At 34.0% G+C, this 8,672-nt stretch overlaps 1 pseudogene; it reads right to left on the bottom strand.

The window, feature by feature from the left end:
- Positions 1 to 6,482: 6,482 nt before the first annotated feature.
- Positions 6,483 to 8,468, bottom strand: LOC143387263 (E3 ubiquitin-protein ligase RNF139 pseudogene; annotated as a pseudogene).
- Positions 8,469 to 8,672: the final 204 nt, after the last annotated feature.

Genomic DNA, 8,672 nt, shown 5'->3' with positions numbered 1-8,672 from the left:
ATGGTGTATGTATATTTAGTATATACTATATCATATATATATACACACAGATATCTCACGATATAACTTGAAATACAAAGAATGTCATCTCTGTGGCCATTGGGCCTTATCCCCCAAAAAACATATATTACCAAACCATGCCAGAGTATGTATTCTTTTATGAAGAGTAACAAAAGAAAATTATGTATGCTTCATTTTTGTCTGTGTAGTCTTGATACTTGATACTTGATACTAGAGAACCAGGTGTCTTTCCAGACTTTCAAACACAAAGAAATGTGCATTTCTAAAATTAAAAATATAAGTGATGTTATATAGTTTGAGCATTCTTGATGCAAAGCTCTAAAATCCAAAATGGATTTATATCATTTTGGATTTCATATTTTTAGACTAGGAATGCTCAACTAGTAAAGTCTGAAAATATTCCAAAATCTGAAATACTTTGGTACAAGCATTTTTGATAAAGGATACTAAGTTTATGCATCCTTAAGCAAACTTAGTTTGTGCATTCTTAAATATCCATAGCAATCCAGTCTGTGATGCCCTCCTGTAGTAGGTACCCAGGAAAGATAACAAAGTTAGCTAATTCATTTTGATGGATTTTTATAGCCAGTTTTAAGTACATTCCAAAAAAAAACCAAAATGGAGAAATTAATGGGTAAATACTTACCCATTAGCTGTATGAACAAATGAGCTACACACATTTGCCAACATTTTTTTTTCATATATTTTAAGACACAATGGGAGCCTATTTTTTCAATATATTCAGACAACATTTTACTGTAGATTGTCTGACTTTAAGGGTATGAAAAATAAGGCCAAGTAACTGACACTTTTATTTTTGTTCAAAAATAATATGATAATGCTATTTCCATGTAATTCTTTACATGTATACATAGAAGCAAATATGTATACACACTTAGATGCATATGTGTATATGCAAAGGCATACATATATATGTACATATATGTTATACACACATATATTATCCATATATTTTATACACACAAAAGAAAGATGATTAGCAGACAAAGTCTTCAAATGTGTAATGACTACATTCATTCACTATAATATTAGTATCAGTTAGCTTTTCAGGAGCATAATAGAGATGCTTAAAGGATGTAATTGCCCAATTACTATGATATTCTACTGTGACTCTTTTATTCTTTTTTATTCTTTTTATTCTTTTATTCTTTGCATTTTGGTGAAACTAAATAGCATTTCTTTTACAACCACACAATTTCATCTCCTACAAGTAACTAGTATGTTCTCCCAAGTCCAAAATGTGAATCCTTAAATTTGTAAAAATAGAGTCAAGCAATCATATAGTTTTCCAAAATAGGGAAAATAACTTATTGGACTAAAAGATACAACAAAGTAAATAATTCCATAATAGTAACTCCGTGTTTATGTATCCTGTGTTGTCTTAGGCTGAAAGATCTTTTGGACTTCAATATATAAGAAATGTTTTACCTAGTCAGTGGGCTTTTCTCATCATAGACTTGAGTGAAGTTCTTCAGTCCATCTCAAAGATCCTTTTCCTTTCAGTAATATTCATTAAGTCTTACTTTAGAGTTCATCAAAATAACATGATTTTTGTTTAAGCATTATTTTCTGTCTGAGCTAACTTGAATCCCTTTTATATTTTAATGAGTGTTGATGATATCAGAAACCCACTTAATGCATTTTTTTTCATTTCTTCCTGCCACCAATTTTGCCAAGTGTCTATTATTTTTATAGTAAAGATTTTCTAAAAAGTCATTGAAATGGTAGGTATCAGCTTGAGTTCTCTTGTTTCATAAATTGTAAATTTAGAATTAAAACTAAATCAGTGTTTTGTGTATGTATGTTTAATTCAAGTTAAAAAATATGCACCTTGGCTCTCCCTCCTACTTTCAGCAATTTTGAAGCACCTTCTTTGAAGGATTCTGACTTTGGGCCCTGGAACATATCAGAGGCAGTAGTGGTATATCTGGACACTAGTATTATTTCTTTCCTTTAGGGTGCTTTCAAATGCCATCCTCCAATTCACACTAACATGAGGTTGACCAGATACCCAAAGAGCCCTGATCTGCAAACTGATGGATTAGAGTTTTTAGATTACAGTCTGAAAAGCAGATATTTCTCATTACTCAATATGTTATTCATTTCAGAGGATGACTTGAAATTGTACCGCTGGATTAGTGAGAACACACTGATTTGGGGTTACATTTAGTCATTTTTAGGCATGGGGCCAGAACGATCATATAATTTAGAATCCATTAGTTAACTTGGACTTACATTTCCTGCCTCTTGCCTTTCTGTGTTCTTACATGCTGGTCTATTGGGATTTTATAACACAATGGGTTATGAATATATAGTTTTTATTGTGAATCCCCACCACTGGCATGCAGTACAGTTAATTTATCCATTTTTCAGATCCTCCACCATATGTCAAGTAATCCTCTGAAAGAGGTCATACCTGTCACTTCTTATGGCTTATAAAGTCTTTTCTTCTTACTACATACAGACCTTTATGATTAATGTTCTTTCTTTTCTCTGATCTATGGGGAAATATCACACTTTCTAGGTTGAGCTTTAGCATGCCAGGTGAGAGAAGTTATTTCCTGCAGAAATAGGAGTGACATGTGAAAGGAAGTGATGTAGTCAGTATTGAAAGAGATCACATTCTAGAATGCCCAAAGAATTGAAGGATGTGTTATTTTGTTTTTTATTTCCAAAAATTCCAAATGGTTAATTTAGCATTGCAGAAAATAAACCATTGTTCACATTTTACTTCATATTGCAGGCAAGATTTGCACTTGAAGTCTTTACTGCTAAAGCCAAGTAATGACATTTGGGAGAGTCATTGCTAGCCAGGAGTTTTGGTGACAATGTATCATGATGCATCATGACAAAAGTAATGACCTATAACCAGCACGAAATACTTACATAGGTAATAAGGTCTTCTTTGTTTCAATACAAACTAGTTTCAAAGAACTGTGTGTTTGTGATCAATAACAGTGCTACAATCATTACTCTAATAAGAGAGATGAACTTAGCCAGGAATTGGGAAATCATACCTGCTTGACATCTTTTCTTATAATGAGAGATATGAAATTAGCTAGAAATTGTGAATGCAACTACAACTAACAGGAAGAATGGGTTTCTGGGCCCAGGATCAGGAAAAAAATGGTGTTGGCGCACTTTGATTGATCTGAGTAAAAAAAAATCTCTTCTCTACCTATTATTCTAATCTTCATTGATAAATAACTCTCTCTCACAGAGATGCATACATTTTAATATTTTTATTGAAGTTGCTTATATAGGTTGAGGCACCATATAATATTATTTTCCCAAGGTCTTTCATGCCTTACTTGAAGCCTTATCCCAGGATTTTTATTGATTCTATAGTTTCCTCTGTCTTATGGCTCATATATTTGCTTCTCCATTGATGCTACCTCTAACTTGTAGTTATTCATTTTCTATACACCAATCAATGTCACTTAAGTGCAAACATTTTCATAAAGTTCATTTATGATATGCTGTACTCTATGGTTTGCAAACACATATGTTTTTCATCGTTAATATTTTGCAGATGATTTAATGAATAAACTTTCTTTATGATTCCTACCTCTCCTCCCCACGGCTCTGTTTTATATCTGTTACTTAGGTCAGAAGAAAACTAAGTAGCACATGTATTATTTTGTGGTTGCTTGGGAAATAATATTGTAATATGAAAGGCTTAAGATATAAAGTCACACTATTCTCCACCTGACTTCTGAATCAATGCAGAGATAAAATAAGAAAGATAAACATTTCATCTGCATTACTGGTGACTCTTAAGTAAAATGTTACTAATTATAATCTTAAAATTAGGAAAAAAATATTGATTGTCTCTGGTAACTAACTAACTGTAGACAATCTTTCAACATGGCAGAATGCCTTGGAAACAGGACATGGCTGTCGCGACCCCTTGCCCGCAAGGAAGACGCAACTCAGGAATCTTCTTTCAGCAGTTTATTCAGGCCTTGATTAAAGTATCTTTTAGTGTCCTTCCTCTCTCTCCCCCCGAGCGCCCAAGCACAGCCTAATAAAGCCTCCCACGTACCAATCTTAAGCCGCCACGTGGATCTTTCTTATAGGGTGGCAAGGGATAGCGTGCCAACTCTCCACAAAAGAATTTGTTCATCACAGGCCACAGTGGAAGCCGGCGCCATCTTCTAATGGCGGCCACAATCTACAACAATGGCTTACCACACATGGCATGTCTATTTCCTGAAGGCAAGCAGTCTCCAAAGCATAAGGCTGAGCTGCAACATGCTTAGCACCCTAATCCAACTCATTCTCAGGAAGGTCATGCTTTCCCTTGAAGAAGTTTTGTGGGAGTCAGGAGAGGTGAGGAGTATTAGTATATGATGTCCCTCTGAGGGATTTCACAATTTCCATTCAAATAATATCGAAATATTTTGATAGAAGCACTAAAAATTCAACTAAAATGTACTCAAAAGTGATAAAAATGTATATACACTGCTTTCTTTTACCACAGCAAATAGATAAAATAATTTAATAATTTTTGAGGTTTCCCTTTAGGGGAACTTTTATCTGGGATAGAGTGATATTTCTACCATAATTTCTACATTAATAAAGTTTTGAAATGACATATACATGCTGAAAAACTGTCTAAACCTAATGTAAGAAGAATTTTGCTATGAAAAAAGAAGCTCTCAATCAAAAAGTTTTGAGGGAAAAAGAAAAGTGAAATATTACTTTAAATTTCACTTTCAAAATAAAAATATGGCCATACAGTATGCAGAAACATGTGTCAGAAAAGAAAAACAGAAAGGTGATTGTGGCAGGAAAAAGAAGAAATCTTAAATTATAGGTACCAATTGTCATTCAAAGAGTCCTTCTATTGACTGATTTATCTAGTATAATCCTATAAATCTTACATCAAAGGTAATGTCTAAATTTTGTAGAGCTACATGGGGAATTAATCAATACATTATAGGAGATCTTAACAACAGAAAACTTGCAAATGTATCTATGGCCAGTTCTATAAAATTAAATGTCCCAGTAGCCCTAAAATACAGGTAAAATTTGATTAAATCTGCCAAGAGGTTAAAAAAAAGGACTTCGTCAAAATTATGCTTTTTTTCCTGAACCTCCATGCACCTTCTATCCAAAGCTTGCTAGTGAAAAGAATCATCAACATTGTAAATGTGGTTCAACAAAGAATAATTACCTAGAAAATACATTAAATGATTTTGTTCTCCTAAAAATACTTTTCTTTTCAAGGCAAGCTATTTTTTTTTACCACAGACTGAGAATTTTAGTGATTGCCTTTGAAAGCTTTGCAATCCTAATAGTACCACTGAAATAAATCACTATACATCTGGGTATGATCTGTTGATTCCATTCTAATAATCCCAAGTTTCATATTTTAATGGTAGAATTACAGCATATAAGTCTACAAGAATACTCTCATAAAATGCAACAAAACGTGATTGAGCATGAATTATTGGTAATGAGGTCATCCTTCAGTTTTTACTTTTTCTACATAGAATTTTAAAAAGATGCATTATTATATTTAGAAGAAACACAAAAGCTGAGAGCTTCAACATTGGAAAAAGTATATTATCAAATTATAGAATATATTATCTGATTATCATAATATTACCATGTGATGAAGAGTTTACTTAGATAAAATTTTTAAAAGGCATTTGCAGGCACATTGTTATAACTCTCTCTTTTTTTCCTCTAAATAACCCATATACAGAAAGGAAGGTTAATTCAGTTCCATCATACTACATATATCTCTTATGCCTGGTCACTTGATATTTTAAACATATCCTGAATTCTGTTCATTATGTAATTTTTTAATTATATATAATTTAACACAGGTTAATATTATCATAGCAACTATTGCATGTGAAACCTCTAACTGCATTTTCAAAATTCTCCTTTCTTTTGAATCTAAGCATGATTACTTTGAGAAAACAAATATGAAATAAAATATTGAGGTTTGCTAAATACAGAGAATTTAGATATAAAACATAATAGCAGGTGTTCTTCCTTGCAAAATAAATTTAGAAAATTCTCAGGAGACCTAGCCAATCTTTTGACTTTTTATAGTACCAATTGAAAGAAATATTAATAACTTTTGAACATAAGTAAAACCTATTTTAGACACTAAGTTATACTGTTTTACAAATTTTTTTCAGTACATTGAAAATATTTATTAATGATTTTTTTCATAAAAACATGAAAACATTTTATTCTATGTACAATAATGTACACAAATTGAAATAGGTCACCAAAAAGACCAGAAGTAATTAAAGAGGTATATTTACAGTAGCACATCACAGTAAACGGAAAACCATTCACAGATTCAACATTGATACTGTTTTTGTGCTTGGTTACACACTGAAGTGAAGCATATTACTCCATTTTGGATGAACTGAATTTTAAACAAATACCTCAATGATTATTAAATGCTATTTTAATCAGTCAGTGTCATCATTAATAAATTCTTCAGCTGCTGTGCCTGTGTGCTGAATCTCTCCATTTATTTCTCTTTGAACATCATCATCACAATCTGTTCTATTCTCTGTCAGATTCAGCAGCATCTTCCCTTATTGCTTCCTCTGGATTTTCATTTTCATTGGGTGCAATAAAGCCATTGTTGTTAGAGATATTTGCATTATCCTTGCTATCATCTTCGATGTACACTTTTTGATGGCACATTGGACAAGTATCTTGAGTGTACAGCCATTTTCGAAGGCAAAGTGCATGGAAATAATGATTACATGGCGTAATACAAGCAGATATTGTAAACTCATGATAGCAAATTGCACATACATCATCTATTTCTTGCAAGCGGCTCCCTTTTATTTCAGGAAGTGAATTTTCTTCACAGCAGTTCTAGGATTCATAAATGTCTTCCAGCCATTCTTTGCTTGTAAGTAGATGTTAAAATAGGCATGTAGGCACATCATACAATATCGAATTTTACTTCCTGACTCAAACATCATAGTATAAGCCCCATTTCCAAACATTACTACTCCAAATATACATTCAATAATATTGCCTGTTGAACTAACATAGTAGACGTAATCATCAAGCTTTTCCCAGAGGACATTATAATAGCCATCAATCATGAACAGTGTATAGACAGTGAGAGAAACAATTACTTTTAAGCAGAGTTCCACAGAAAAGGCTGTAACTGCAAACAGCCATGTATTTAGTGCATAATGATGCCAAAGAACATAACTAAGTAAAAGAAGAAGAATAAGCAGGTAAGCAGAGACAAACAGAAGAGGAAAATGTCTACGAAAAGATGATACATGGCAGGCACCGAGAGACATGAATACAGGGTCTGTCATTCCATGAATGAAATGTAGGACTGCGGTTAATAAAAGGCACATGTTTCTACTTAAGCGAATAAGTCTCTCTTCTGGTCTTAGCCCAGTTAAACCAGTCTGAAGAGCAAAAATAAAAAATAAAACAGGTGCTACAAAGCCAAGCCACCTGTCTTCTTCTTCAGTTGATCCAATAAAGGTCAATATTCCAAGTCCCAAATAATGGGCTACTAAGGAAATTACAGCACTCATGCCCAGGACAGTTAGAGTAGAATCACATCCACTAATTATAAGATTGCAAATAAGGTTCCAGAAATCATCCCAAGAAATGAAAAAGGACTCAGTTTCATTTGCCATCCTTAAAATGTACATTAACACTGTAACCTGAGCTGTAATCCTTTTCAGCCAGAAGACTCGAAGTATATCTGGGAAATGAATCCTCTTCCATGTGTCCTCCATCAATAACTGTAATCCATAAATTCGATACATGTGCCTCACTAAAAGATAAACATATTCTGTGGAATAGTAAAACCACTTAAGTTTCACTGCTAAGCCAAGCACTGTATTTAATATGAGAATCAATGAAGAGGTAAAAACTAAAGTCTCTCTGATATGTAAGGGTAGCTCTGTGATTAAGCCTGTTACAGAAACCAAGAGATCCAAAATAATTAATTGTGAATAGATGGAATGAATCTGGAGTAGTGTGATGCATCCAATTCCAAATGTTAGCTGTAAAATAATGAGTGCCATCCATAATGAGGGCCCTTTTCGAAGAAGCAGCTCAATTCCAAAAGCTGATGTGTTGTAGGCACCATAGAAGACAATGTGAAAAGAAGCATAGTCATTCACCAACACTGTACTTGCAGCTAGTAGAAAGGCTGAGCTTTACATGTAAAACTTGAAAAGTGATTGCTGGGACAAAATAAAAACAATACTGGATACAAATATACCAAGGAGCAGGAGAAAGATCTGGAGCACGATGCAGAACCGGCTTTGGCTGGAATCCTAGTAGGAGTTGAAGATGGCATCGATGATTTAGAGGCAGGGCACTCGGAGCGCCACCTCCAGCTCTGCCCAGACCTGCTGATGGGCCATCCACACCTGCTGCTGCGGGGGCCCCACCGCCACCATGAGCCGCTGCCACACCAGGGCTGGGCGGGCAAGCTTGTGTCTCCGGAGCTGGAGCAGGTGGCAGGAGGCGGCCATGGCTGAGCTATTAATGATTTTTCTTACTTCTTGTTATATTATTATTCTTAGTTTTAAATAACCAATAATCTCCTCTCCCTCTTTTGTGACACCAACTAACCTACAGATCGTTATTTCCAACATGAAACT

This window comes from Callospermophilus lateralis, unplaced genomic scaffold (genome assembly GCF_048772815.1).
Source record: "Callospermophilus lateralis isolate mCalLat2 unplaced genomic scaffold, mCalLat2.hap1 Scaffold_45, whole genome shotgun sequence".
Taxonomy (NCBI): Eukaryota; Metazoa; Chordata; class Mammalia; order Rodentia; family Sciuridae; genus Callospermophilus; species Callospermophilus lateralis.
Note: the sequence above shows the minus strand (reverse complement) of the source record. Positions and strands in the feature narration are given on the sequence as shown.